Source organism: Gossypium hirsutum, chromosome A08, assembly GCF_007990345.1.
Source record: "Gossypium hirsutum isolate 1008001.06 chromosome A08, Gossypium_hirsutum_v2.1, whole genome shotgun sequence".
NCBI classification, from domain to species: domain Eukaryota; kingdom Viridiplantae; phylum Streptophyta; class Magnoliopsida; order Malvales; family Malvaceae; genus Gossypium; species Gossypium hirsutum.
Window position 1 is genome coordinate 90,588,903 of NC_053431.1, and position 15,585 is coordinate 90,604,487.

General features: G+C 33.5%; 1 long non-coding RNA gene across 1 annotated transcript; it reads left to right on the plus strand.

The window, feature by feature from the left end:
* The first annotated feature begins 147 nt into the window (after positions 1-147).
* Positions 148-9,448, plus strand: LOC121204589 (uncharacterized). Its single transcript, XR_005899709.1, has 2 exons — positions 148-814; positions 7,730-9,448. It is a non-coding gene; the product is annotated as an uncharacterized lncRNA (long non-coding RNA).
* The last annotated feature ends 6,137 nt before the right edge of the window (positions 9,449-15,585 follow it).

Below are 15,585 nucleotides of genomic sequence, written 5' to 3' on the forward strand. Positions count from 1 at the left end.
ATTCAAAGTCAGCTTAATGTTTTATTTGGATGATAGACAAAGATGAATGAATTAATAAATAGATATTAAAGTATGAAGTATGATGTTAAATATATAAAAAAAGAATAAATAAAATGATAAGGCATGCGTATCTGTATAACATGAGTAGTTACATACCGATGATTGTGTTTTCATTTTCATTGCCTTTTATGGCGGGCTAGCATATAGGGTAGCTGAAGGAAACTAAGAAATGTGATATGACTTCTCATATGATGTTGAAGCAGGTGATAGGTAGGTCTAAGCACATTAACTTTTCGAGGAAGCTAAGTCCGTCCTCCTGTACATTAAAAAAAGTCATGAATGTTAGAGAAAATGAAACAGCTAGAACCAAAGGCAGGAAGCATAACAAAATACAATTACGGTATTCAATTGACGCAACCTCTGCATATAAGATATCTCAATGTTATTAAGACTTTGTTCAACTATACTTTTGAAACAAACTTTTTATTTTGCTGTTAATTTATTTTTTTATCCTCCATTTTTCTTCTCCCAAAACACACGGTATATTCCAATTTCTTCTTCATTTTCTCTTTCAAAGTTGATTCTCTGGTTCTCATTCCCTTTTATCAAAGTTGAGTCTCTGGTTCTCCTTCCCTTTTATTTTCTTCAATTCTTCCAAGGTTTTTGCCCCCCACCCCCCCTCTCTCTCTCTCTCTCTCTCTCTCTACTTCTCTAATTCCATCTTCTCATTTCAACTCCCCAAACTTTTTCATTTTTTCGCCATTTCAAGTTAAGCTATTTTTGGTTCCCCATTTCCTTTTTAATTCTTCCATCGGTGAGCTTCTTCTCTTTTACACCCACTTTTTATTCTTTTCATGTTTGATCATCAATTTGGCTGTAAATCCATCTTATTTATGCTTAGTTTTTGTTGTGCGGAAGCGTGTGAAAGAGTAAAATTATTGTACTAAAAAATCACACTAAGTTCAATTCCCAGGAAAGAGAGGTGGATCACGAGGATCACTTAAGTACCAAGTCTTTCCTAGCCAGAATATCCCTCTATCGTAATTTAATAGCACAATAAATCACTACAATCAAATTCACAAAATATGAACAATAAATAGTAAAGAACACCAGAATTTTAACGAGGTTCGGCAAATCTTGCCTACATCCTCGGGCACTACCAAATATATTTCACTCCAAAAATACAAGTGAAACTTTACAAATAGGGAGAGAGAACAATTGCCTTAAGTAGAGAATGGCAAATGTGGGATGATGAGAATGAGCAATGGTTGGCCTATTTATAGTTGAGATTCAAGGGCCACCTTGCAAAGTCACTATTCACTTAGGGACCAAAAATTGCTATTTTCCCATGCCCAACACTAAATAAATATTTGGTGCCCATAACTTTGACCTTTCCAAAGTATGGGTAGGTATGGGAAAGGTATGGGCAAGGTATGGGGTATATTCTAATAATCTCCACCTTGAAGATTTGATTAGGATAATCTTATCTTCACGCAATTCTTTCTGCTTTTGACAACAATACTTGATAGTGCCTTCTTCAACTGTTAAACTTGCAGGATATTAATCAAGTTCAAACAATGTTCGAACTTGGTTGATGTTACCACCTTGGTCATCATATCTGCGGGATTATCTGCAGTCTTGATCTTCTGAAGACAAATTTTCCCCTCTTCAATAATTTCCCGCACAAAATGGAATCGTACGTCGATATGTTTTGTACGTGCATGATAGACTTGATTCTTTGCTAAATGAATAGCACTTTGACTATCACAATACACGTTAATATGCTCCTGAACCAACCCCAAGGTTTTAGCCATACCTTGTAACCAAATAGCCTCCTTTACAGCCTCTGTTACAGCCATGTACTCGGCTTCTGTGGTTGACAACGCAACTGTAGACTGTAGTGTAGACTTCCAACTTATTGGTCCTCCAGCAAGTGTAAACACATAACCGGTGGTTGATCTTCGCTTGTCCAAATCACCGGCATAGTCAGAATCAACGTACCCAATAACACCTTTACCAAGTGTATTATCCTGCTTGAACAGTAATCCAACATCTACGGTCTTCTGAATATACCGTAGAATCCATTTCACAGCTTGCCAATGTCCTTTTCCAGGATTATGCATATACCTGCTCACTATACTAACTGCCTGTGAAATGTCGGGTCTTGTACACACCATTGCATACATCAAGCTACCCACTGCATTAGAATACGGAACTTGCAACATGTATTCTCGTTCCGTATTCGTCGAAGGAGATAGTTGTGCAGAAAGCTTGAAATGAGAAGCCAACGGGGTACTTACAGGTTTGGTCTGCTCGTTCATGCCAAACTGCTGTAGTACTTTCTTCAAATACTTCTTCTGAGACAAGCTAACTCTGCCATGAGCTCTATCTCTACATATTTCCATGCCAAGAATCTTCTTAGCTTCACCTAGATCTTTCATCTCAAACTCGAGATTGAGTTGAGTCTTCAATCTCTCAATCTCAACTTTGCTCTTAGATGCTATCAGCATATCATCAACATATAAGAGCAAGTATATGAAAGTTCCTTCTTGTAGCTTCTGAAAATATACGCAATGATCAAATTTACTTCTTGTGTACCTTTGCCCTTTCATGAACTGATCAAATCGCTTGTACCACTGCCTCGGAGATTGTTTCAATCCATAAAGCGACTTTGTCAGTTTGCAAACCCAATTTTCTTTATCAGCAACATTGAATCCATCAGGCTGAGTCATATAGATTTCCTCTTCCAAATCACCGTGTAAAAACGCGGTCTTCACATCAAGCTGAACTAGTTCAAGATCATATTGCGCAACCAAGGCTAGCAAAATCCGAATAGATGAATGCTTCACAACTGGAGAAAACACTTCATTGTAGTCTATTCCTTCTTTCTGAGCGTAACCCTTTGCTACCAATCTAGCCTTGTATCGAATTTCATTTTTACCAGGAAATCCTTCCTTCTTTGCATATACCCATTTGCATCCAATTGCCTTCTTTCCCTTGGGCAGTCTCACCAACTCCCAAGTCCTATTTTTATGAAGAGACTGCATTTCTTCATTCATAGCTTGCTTCCACTTTACACCATCAGAGTTACTTATTGCTTCTGTGTAAGTGGAAGGAACATCATCATCTGCAATTGGAAGTGCATAGGCCACCATATCGTCAAAGCGAGCAGGCTTACGAATCTCTCTTCTTGGCCTCCTATATGCAATTGAATCTTGTTGCTGTAGAAGTTCTTGGGTCGAAACTTCTTCATCATTTGTTCTTTCAATATTAGCTGGATCATCATTAACCTTTTCAAACTCCACCTGCTGCAAAGTACTACTGGTTTTGTCATCCTTTTGTGAATCCTCGTTCTTCATCATGGTTGATTCATCAAAAGTTACATCTCTACTGAAAACAATCTTCCTTGTATCAGGACACCAGAGACGGTATCCTTTTACACCACCAGTTATACCCATGAATAATGCTTTCTTTGCTCTTGGGTCTAACTTAGATTCTTTTACATGATAATATGCAGTGGAACCAAAAACATGTAAAGAATCATAATCAGTAGCAGGTTTACCAGTCCACATCTCCATAGGAGTTTTTCCATTTATTGCAGCTGATGGCAATCGGTTAATTAGATGGCACGCATATGTAACTGCCTCAGCCCAAAATTCCTTGCCCAATCCAACATTGGACAACATACATCGAACTTTCTCCAGTATAGTCCGATTCATGCGTTCTGCCACCCCATTCTGCTGTGGTGTATCTCGAACAGTGAAGTGTCGCACAATGCCCTCATCTTGACATACTTGTAGAAATGGATCATTTTTGTACTCAGTACCATTATCTGATCGAAGTCGTTTGACCTTTCGACCTGTCTGAGTCTCCACCATCTTCTTCCACTTCAGAAATGCATCCAAAACTTTATTTTTTTCTTTTCATTAGATACACCCATACTTTTATTGAATAATCATCAAGAAAAGTGACAAAATAGTGCATACCTTCCAAAGAAGCCACTTTGGTAGGTCCCCACACATCACTGTGAACATAGTCCAGAATTCCTTTCGTATTGTGAATTGCTGAACCAAATTTTACCCTCGTCTGCTTGCCCAGAACACAATGTTCACAGAATTCCAATTTGCAAGAATTTGCACCTTTCAACAAGCCTTGCTTCGCCAAAGTCTGCAAAGCTTTTTCACCAGCATGTCCCAATCGCCTATGCCATAACCTGGTAGCCTCTGAATCTGCATCTTTCGCAGAAGCTGTTGATGTTGATCCAATAACTGTACTTCCATTTAAATAGTACAAGTTATTTCTTCTAGTGCCTTTCATCACCGTCAATACCCCAGCTACTACCTTTAGTAATCCATCTCTCAAAGTGATTGTGAGCCCTTTAGATTCTAGGGCCCCTAATGAGATGAGATTTTTCTTCAAGCTGGGTACATAGCGAACATCTGTCAGAACTTGGATTGAGCCGTCATGGTTCTTCAATTTGATTGTACCTACACCCATTGTCTTACAGGCACTATCATTGCCCATAAAAACAACTCCACCTTCTAGTTCTTCAAGACTAGAAAACCAGTCCTTTTTAGGACACATATGGTAAGTACATCCCGAATCCAATATCCACTCATCCGTTTGACATGCTATTGCCATGCCAACCAAGCTAAAGTCTGACTCCTCATCATGCTCCGCTACACATGCATTAGAAATAGACTTGCCATTTTGTAACTTAGGACAATTCTTTTTCCAATGCCCTTTCTCACGACAAAAGGCACATTCATCTTTGGCGGGTCTCCCTTTGGACTTACCCCTTCTACCAGGTTTGCTGCTGTGTGAACGACCTCTTACTGTTAAGACTTCTGCAGTTGTATCTCTGTGATCTCTTTTATCTTTCTTCCGAGTCTCAGATCTATACAACGCACTACAAACTGCATCAAATGTGATCGTGTCCTTCCCATGAAGCAATGTGGTGGTAAGATGATCATATTCATCAGGAAGGGAATTCAACAACAATAATGCCTTGTCTTCATCTTCAAATTTCTCATCCAAATTTAGCAAGTCTGCTAAAATTTTATTGAATGAGTTCACATGGTCATTCATCGACATACCGGGTGCATACGTGAATCGATAAAGTTTCTTTTTCATATAAAGCCTATTTTCAAGGCTTTTCGTTAGAAACTTTTCTTCCAGTGTATCCCATAACTTCTTCGCTGATGCCTCCCTCATGACAGAGTACTTCTGCTCTTTGGCCAAACATAGGCGGATTGTACCACACGCCTGTCTATTGATCTTGGCCCACTCCTTGTCATCCATCTTGTCAGGTTTTTCTTCAAGGGCTATATCTAGCTCTTGCTGACATAAGACATCCAGGATCTCACATTGCCACATACCAAAATTATTGGTACCGTCAAATTTCTCTACTTTAAATTTTGCATTTGTCACAGTAGTCCTTGCTGATGACGATGCTGCTGCCATTTTTCTCCTCAATCCCAACTACTGTATACGTGAACAGTACCGTATACGTGAATAGTTCCGTATACGTGAATAGTACCGTATACGTGAATAGTGCCGTATACATGAATAGTACCGTAAACGGTCGTATTCCCCAAGTACGAACCTTGCTCTGATACCAATTGTTGCGCGGAAGCGTGTGAAAGAGTAAAATTATTGTACTAAAAAATCACACTAAGTTCAATTCCCAGGAAAGAGAGGTGGATCACGAGGATCACTTAAGTACCAAGTCTTTCCTAGCCAGAATATCCCTCTATCGTAATTTAATAGCACAATAAATCACTACAATCAAATTCACAAAATATGAACAATAAATAGTAAAGAACACCAGAATTTTAACGAGGTTCGGCAAATCTTGCCTACGTCCTCGGGCACTACCAAATATATTTCACTCCAAAAATACAAGTGAAACTTTACAAATAGGGAGAGAGAACAATTGCCTTAAGTAGAGAATGGCAAATGTGGGATGATGAGAATGAGCAATGGTTGGCCTATTTATAGTTGAGATTCAAGGGCCACCTTGCAAAGTCACTATTCACTTAGGGACCAAAAATTGCTATTTTCCCATGCCCAACACTAAATAAATATTTGGTGCCCATAACTTTGACCTTTCCAAAGTATGGGTAGGTATGGGAAAGGTATGGGCAAGGTATGGGGTATATTCTAATAGTTTTAGTCTTTTCCTGCTTTCGCTCACATGACTTTCATTAATTTTTATGTTTAGTGCTTTAAGGGAGCAAGGGAAGAGTGCTTTTACACCCATTTCTAGGGTTTTATGAATTTGGATTCTTTAAAACAGCTATGGCAGTAAAGTTAAGAGTTGCTTGGGTTCTGGGTTTTTTTGGGGTTTTAGCTTAGGACTGGAAAATACCTTTTAAATATTATGTCAACATTCTAGGGTTTCAACATAATATTGGATAATTAAAAACAGTCCTGTACATTAAAAGCTAGGGTTTACTGTTTTGGCTTGCGAAAGAATTAGGTCTTATAGCTCTTGATATTGGATAATTACAAGTCTTTTAGTATGTTCTACATTTATTCAAGTCTTGCCCGATAGTTTAGCTTCATTGTCTCTAATTTTAAAAACAGTTTTGATGCAGTAAAGTAGTAGACTTAAAATATTATGTCAACATTCTTTAAGTGTTAAAGCTGATGTTTTCTAAGTGTCAAATATTTGTTACTTATTTCTTGCTAACAACTGAATCTATGGTTTGATTCTAAAACGGTAAATAAGGTAGGAGAAAGGAATGCATTGAATTTAAAATCAATTATTAAGGCTCAGGGTTCTTTGGTTGGATTGATATTATAAAGTAGTTTTTACCCATAGATATAGGAGGGAGTTGTTTTTGCCTCCAATGATTATACATTGGAACCAACCTTCTGAATGTTGGTATGCTTGATATACCAATTCTTGCAACACCATTGCACTCATTCATTCTCCCAACTGCAAACACAATCACCATAGTAAGTCAAGGACTTAGAGAGCGCTTCTAAGGTGGGTCCTGGGCATGGTCTTGAACGGAGTAGTCCCTGTTCTGTCACGACATCATGATATTCGTGTCTAACACAAGCTGGAATTGATGTGCACCATAATGTAAGCGTAATTTTTCCTGGGGCTATCTGTTTGCAATCCTTCCAATTTTTTTGCCTTTCTTTTGGCATCTTTTGTTTGATTTCGCCCTTCCAAGTTGAGAGCAGAGCAATTCAACATGATAAGAATATAAACACATTGATTATAAATTAATTAAATTCATAAATAACGATCGTTCCTTAAGAAAATCCTTCGTTGTTCAAAGTTGTAAAAATGTCTTAAAAACACAAGGGATAGAATACCATACGACTAATCCTTTGGAGAGTGCAATCGCAGACCTTGCCAATCAAACTATGTCAATGCCCTTCACCTTAAACATATATAATCTAAATGGTTCCTATCACTTTTTCATTTTTTCTTGAAATTATAACCAACGCTATAATGTCAATATCATTACATTGCTGCGGTAAAGTAATATTGATTTGAATTGTCATATATGTAGATAGAAATTGATAACTCTTGAAAAGAGTTATATTTCGAGCCTCTAAACTTGATTAAATGTCTATATTTAAGTAGATATATTTGTATTTTTAGGTTATTTTTAGAATATTGCATAAGAACGCTTGGATTGTGCATTGAATGTCATTCTATGTTATTTTTCCTGTTGGGAGAAAGAAATTTGGTTGTTATATGTAGCAGGTGTAGGAAAGATGAAGAAAAGGAGAAAAAAGAGGAAACAAATGAAGGAAGTGAAATATTGCCATGGCAAAAGGTTGGATGGATTTCCAACATAAATGCCATGGCAATTCCAAGATAATGTTGACGCAACACTCAACTCTCTTCACTCTCAGCTAGCTGTCCTTGTATCAGATAAATCCACCTGAAAAAGAGGGAGAAAAGTATGTGCTGAAAGAGGGGAACCTACCCTATAAAATAGGAAGGAGAAATGAAATGAATAGAGGATTTTTGGAGAGAGGGATTAGAGATGATTTAAGGATCAATTTTCTCTCTAGAAAAAGCTGATAGAGAATTTTAGAGAGAAAGGGCAGCAGCTTAAGAAAGCAGAATACAGATGTAAAGAAGGGGGGAGATAGCTATCTTGGATTCACGTAAAATCTGAACATCCAAGAGAAGCTGGAGTGTGGCGAAAATTCTTTCATTTCTGCCTTTATTTTCCTAATTTTTGTTATTCGAACTTATTTGAGAATGTTGATGAATGATTTTATTTTGATGTTAACTTTTCTACCCATGAACTAAATCTTTTTTGGGTTGGGGTTATTTAGGTGAATGTTTTATCATCTTTAATGCCCATGATTTGAGATTGCCTATGTTATTATTTCATTCGATTTATGCTTATTCAAATACATGCATACAAGCTCTAGCATAATTGATTGTGTGATGAGTTCTTAAATGTATTTTTAATTCTGAAAAGGTTAAATATACTAGATCCTGAATAATTTGATGCAAGCGAATACTCGATAGAATATTCGTAGCACTCTAGACATAGATGTTGCGAGTTGTACAAGAAGAACGTTCATTGTAGTTATTAATCTAGAGTACTGTAGACATACAGTAACTTAGATTTCTAGCTTAAGATCTAGCAATCGAAAGAGGCTGGTTACAGGAGTGACTCTCTAAGCAGTTGATTAGACAATATTTTTCCATGGCATTATTTTGATATGAACATTTCACCTAAATAATTCCAACCCTATTCATTCAACAATAGAAATACTCTTGTTTTTCTCTGTAATTTGCCACAGCATTTATTTTCCATATCAATTCTTTGTTTTTAGCATTTGATTTCATTAATTCATTATACAAACATCTTATTCAACTTGAGAATGTTTCCTGCTATTTAGTATAGTATAGTCAATAGGATTGTAATAACTTACTCAATTTCTTACCAATTTTTGATCCTTGTGGAGACGATACTTACTTATCACTTTATTTATTGAATGACGTATACACTTGCACAATTGCATTAGTTATTTACATGCAACAAAAATCAAGGGATTCTTTATTTAAATTTTGAATATCAATGAACTAATAGAATATGTACTAGTAAGTTAAGAATTGTTGGGTATTAAACTTTTGTTTATTTGTTTTTGATGATGTAGTTATGCATCAGTTGTAATTGAGGAATTTATTTGAATAAGTCATAAAAACTCATTGGTTTGGTTTTTTTAGATTTCATGATTAGGTAAAGAAATAATGGACAAAAAAATTTGTGTGTGGGATAGTTGGTTCCATTTAGATCTTGTTGGTATTGACCAAATATTGCCCATATTCACTTTTTTAACTGTGTTTGACACTGTTATTAGTTATATTCTCTTTCTTGGTTATTATTCCAGTCTTGGAAAGTTGATTTTGATTGAGAAAAAAAAAATCTTAGGATCCTATCTTGATTTTGATACACATCTCCACCATTTGGAAAAATCATGTTATCTTCAATTGTTCCTTTCAATAGTTTCAAACGTGTAAAAAATATACTTATGTGACATTTGATTTTCTTGATTACTTTACTGGTTGAAACAAATATGTTTATATACTTAGTGGTGAAAAAGTCAAAGTAATGTGGGATAAGAGATTGATAGAAATATTCCGTAATATTTGTATTAAAGAGATATTGAAAGGCAATAGACTTGGTACTCATTTCACAAAAGATGGATGGTTGAAAATAATGACCAACTTCGAGAAAGAAACAAGCAAGGCTTATTCACAAAGATAACTTAAAAATAGGTGGGATGCCTTGAAAAAAGAATGGAAGGCTTGGAAGAAACTTAAAGGCAGAATACTGGCCTAAGGTGGAATCCTATAAAAAGAGCCGTTGATGCATTAGATGATTAGTGGAAGAGTAGGCTAAAGGTACATTAATAATTCTGGATATTTTTGTTTTTACTTATTTATGATGTTATCGATAATTTCTTATTAAAATACCATTTTATATGTAGATTGTGCTTGAAGCTTAACAATTTAAAACATCATGTATTGATCCTGATTTCGAAGGGAAGTTGGACCAAATATTCATAGGGGTAGTTGCAACCGGTGATAAAGCATAAGCACCTTCTTCTAGTACACTCCGTAGTGAATTTTTTGATGATGTTGACAATGATATCCTTAAAGAGAGTAAGGAAGAAAATGTGAGAAATGATGTTAACATTTCAAATGATGCTCACATTGATGGAAACAGTTGAAAAAGGAAAACACCTGAGAAATCAACTTTACATTTTAAAACTGGAAGGAAGAAATCCTCAAAACAAATTAGAGAGGTTGCAAGATTGTTTAGTCTAATAGAAAAATTATGCAATACAGCTTACAATATGAGTCGAGGCACATCTTGTTTGACTCCTATTTTGGATCCATATGGTATTTCATAAGTAGTCAAAGTGCTTCATAGCATGTCGAAGGAAGTTCCAAAAGCTAGGCCGCTATACTTTTTCTCACTGAAATTATTACTCAATAAGGAGAAGAGAATTATGTTTTTATCAATTAATCCCAAGACAAGAGCTTTGTGGCTTAAGACGGAAATGGAGTATAATTGAAAATTTCTAGTATTCTAGGGTATAGAGATATCTACTATGTGACTAAACAACAATGTTAAACTACTTTTATCAATAGTTGTTTATGTTTGGTTTTTGGATATTGAACTTGTGTATCAATAGTTGTTTATGTTTGGTTTTTGGATATTGAACTTGTGTTCTACTTATTTATGTGTAATCTAATTTTATCAATAGTTGTTTATATTTGATTTTGGATATAAAATTTGTTCACAGGTGATGAGTATGGTTAACAATTCCAACGGTGATGAAAGTGATGATGAAAGGGAAATGAAAGAAATTTTACAACGCATGGAATGTTTTAATTGATTATTTGTTGTTGCATCTTCTTCTGTACAATTATATTATAAGAAGGATATATTAAAGTAACCACGCATGGATTTAAAACAGTCAACTGAGGCATGGATTCGAGAGATCCTTAATGGTCATGGATCATGTTGTATGATTAATTTTAGGATGTCTAATATTGTATTCATAAGTTTGTTTAGTGTTTTGTAGACGAGATATTGCAAATTTCAAGACATATCTTCTTATGAAATGTTGGAATTTTTTTATACATCTTAGGCACTAATGCAAAAGTTTCCAATGTCAAGAAAGATTTCAAAGGTTTGAAGCAACAATAAGTCGATACTTTGCAATTGTGCTTAAGAAAGTTTCAAGGATGGCCATTGATCTAATTGCACCCGAAGATTGTTTTTTTAGCTTAATACCCGAACAAATACGTAATGATTCTAAATATATGCTACATTTTAAGGCTAAAACTTAATATTATATTATTATATTTTAATATTTTTGGTCAATTAAAAATATGCATGGGACTAATTTGATTATTTGTTTATTAGGATTGCATAGATGCAATTGATGGTACTCATATTGCCACTATTCTTCCACCAAATGAAAAAATTCCCTACATTGGAAGAAAAAGTGTCTTGACTCAGAATGTTATGACAGTGTGTGATTGTAATATGTGTTTCACCTTTGTTATGATTGGATGGGAATGATTGGCGTATGACGCTAGAATATTTCTTGATACAATTCGAGATCCAAAATATAAATTTTCGCACCCACTAAATGGTAAGATATTTCATTTATTTATTTTTTAAAACATAATAAAGTATAAATTCTTTAATTGATAATTTTAAAAAATAAATAATTCTTGAATTAATTGTTTGTTATATTATGGCATATAGGAAAATATTATCTTGTTGATTCTGGATATCCTCAAATGAAAGGTTATCTTGGACCATATAGAGGTTAGCTATATCATTTACCAGACTTTCGTAGAGATAGATCGATATCTGGTAAAGAAGAGATATTCAATCATTCACATTCATCATTATATAGTGTGATTGAACGAACTATTGGTGTTTTGAAAATAAATGGGTCATTTTAAGTGATATGCCAAGTTATAGTTTTGAAAAGCAAACGATGATCGTTGTTGCTACAATGACGATACACAATTTTATTCGAAAACATGTCAGTCAAAATGGTGCAAATTTTATCGAATACAAAAATATTAATAGGGCATATGAGAATATTATTGATTCAGAAGATGTACATGATGGAGAAGTGACGATGATGATGGTGGGGGTGGTAGTGAGGGTGAATCAAACAATTTAAGTGGTTTTGAAATGAAATTAACAAGAGATGCTATAGCTTCTAGTTTAATGAATTCATTTTAAATTGTAAATGCTAATGTAAATTTTTTTATATTTATATTTGGTATATAAATATTACCTCTTTTTGAAACTTTAATCCAAATACATGTAATATTTTAATTTGTTAGGTTTATGTTTTCTATGTTACGTTAATATCTAATATGGGTCAAATTACATTTTAAAATAAAATAATACAAATGTGTTAAAATCATTAATTAAAAATAAAAAAGCATTTATTAAAATAATACAACTGTGTTAATATTTAATTACAAATATTTAATGGTTATATTTAAATATTTAAAATATAGTTTATATAATCTATTTAAATTTTATAAATAATTAAAATTAATTACTTATAAATATTTAAAATTAATATTTCATATATTAAAATATTAACAATAAGTTATAATATTTTTTTTATATTTTTGCTAAAATATCATAATATTAACTAATTTGAATATTATTTAAATACATATTTGTTACTTTACAATACCATGTCTAAAATGGACATTTTATTTCTCAAAAACACTTTTCCACATTACTTTTTAAAAACATTTTTCAAAAGTAATGCTAAACTAGCCCTAAATCTGGGCCAAATCAGTCAATCAAATTGGTTAAATAAAAAATTAGCTGGTATATCGAACTGGAATAAGTATGAGAATTAGTAGAATTGTAAATCACAACCCATAAATTAGATAAACTAATAAAAAAACCGGTTGAATTGGCTTTTCTATTTTGGGACCAAACTTTCTAACTTATATTCATTGAAAGTAAACCCAAACCCTTAAAATTTAATAATCACAACCCAAACACCTGACCTAAAATAATTCTATAAATAAAAATAAAGTTAAAAAAATAACCTTCAATTCCCTAATCTGCCTTATACCTAGACCTAATCATAGGTTGAGTCATTCGGCCCACACAAAAAGTGAGAGAGTTTATACAAAAATATATGCCCAAAAAATGGGTTTGGGAAAAAAATGAGGCACATTCTAAATGGTTTGAGCCTCGTATAAGCCTTTTTTTGTCCAAGTTCAGCTCAAATTTGTAAAAAAAAACCCACTCCTTTTTGTTGTTTTTACTGTTTTTTATTATATTTTGTCACTATTTTGGTGTCATTTCACTACTATATTACTACTATTTTGTTGTTATTGTTTTATTGTTAATTTTACTACTATTTTAGAGGTATTTGCTTATTAAATTGCACCTATCTTAATGTTATTTAAGTATAAATAATTTTTTAAATTTATTTTCAATTTGTTAGGAAATATTTCTTTTAATTTTTTTAACATATTTGATGTATTATATTTTTTAAATTTATTTTTATATAAAAAAATAATATAAAAATTTAATACGAACGGGTTGGACCGAGCTCAAATTTTAGCATTTTTATCCAGAGCAGAGTTGGATAAAATTTCTGGCCCATTTTTTAGGCCGAGCTAAGTCAGGGCCTAAAAAAAACCTAAAATTTTATTGATACCCAACTCGGAGCTAACTCGGCCCGACCCATAATCCCCTCTACTTGTACCTACTAAAACTCTAAAATTAAAACACTTGAAGAAAAGTCTTCAACTCTATTGCTCTTTGCTTTGGCCTTTGCTCTACCGTGAGTTGACGACTACCTCTCTACTTCTCTTCAACTCTTCTCTCATCACAAGTTTCAACCTTAGTTACTGTTGATAATTGTCTTTAACCATTGCCGACCACCATTTCTTGCTTTAAAGATTATTTTGGAGAGATAAGGATATGATTTTCACCATCTTTTGTTTTTCCTCCTTCCTTTTCACTTTTTCAAGACCAATTCTATCATTGGGAATAAATAGATTATTATTTATTTGCGTTCAAGACTAATGCTTTTGAAATTTGCTTTCCAACGGGATGACTTTGGTTTTGTAAACATTGATTATTTCTCATTAATGAAAGTATTTACTTCAAAAGTTTTCTTTTTATTCACATTAGGAGTGTGGCATACAATTAGAAGTAAATTGAGTCGTGAAAGACAAAAAGATTAAAGTACTTTTTTTTTCAAAATTTTCAAAATTATTTATTTTAATATTTGAATCCGTTGTACCAATAGTTGAACCAGTTAGACTAATTAAACTGAAAATTGATAATTTGATTTGTTCGACTACTGATCCAATTCCAAAAACATTGAGATATACATATGTGCACATATGTAATGTTGAATGTATACTCTATTTCGCTATATAAACAGAAAAATCTTTAATCAAAAAGGGTAAAGAAAAAAAGAACCTTTTTTAGGCAAACTTCTCCTTTAAGCAAACGTTAATTTATTTTTTTCAATCTTATGATTCTGATCTAGCAATCAAATTCGGGCACTATTAGGGTAATTCATATCCATATCTCTATTCTCTATAAATATCCACTAATATTGTAATTTGTTTATGTGTTTTATTTAATTTCCACTAGTGTGGGTTTCTTCTTAATTTGACAATGGTTTGATTTAATTCAGTGTACACTCTATTTGTCCTAATTATTTAAACACGTATGTCACACTCAGTTTTCACTTATGCCTCGAAATTTAAGGAAATAAGAGTTATTTGAGTAAAATGAAAAAAAATGGAGGACTCTGCTGGGAAATTCAAAAATCTTAGTGGTTAAATTGTGAATAGTTGGATTTTAATTTTGGTTTAGTTAGATTGGAACAGGTTGGCTCCTTAGTTAGAGACATAATAATTAGAAATAGATGGCTACAAAGGACTAAGGAAATCATGCAAGATTGTGATATATATACGTATGTGAGGGAGGAAGGAATTCTTTCAATTAGTTTATAACCTTTTTATTCTTTGCACTGTCTTCTTTGGTTGTTCTGAAGAAGAGAACTTAGGAGAGCTCTGCATGGAGCAAAAGTCGTAAGAGTTGAAGTTGGGAAGTAGAGAAATTGAGAAACTAGTAAGCTTATTAATCTTCAGTGCTTGAGAATTAGGGAAAGAAGGAGGGCAAGGACTCCTAATAAGTTTCTGTAAACTGGGTTTTAGGTTTTAAGGTTTAAATGACTTCAAATTAAACCAGATAAAAAGTTGACATGCTTAGCTGCCAGGACGAAGGAGGCTTTGACAATGGGACAAGCTAAGCTGACATGGAAGAAGAATTTAAGGTGAGTTTTGTTCTCTACCTTTGGGTGATTGATGTAAAATGTGTTGTGATTGTTTTGAGTTGTTTGACTCTGCTATTATGAGTAAACATCGTAAATAAGTATATTATAGATGCATACCCTTGTAAAAGTATGATTGTTGATTGTCAAATAATAATCACATGGCGATTAAACAATTGGCGTATTATGTGTTTTGTGATAAGTACTTTGCTTTGTGTGTAATGC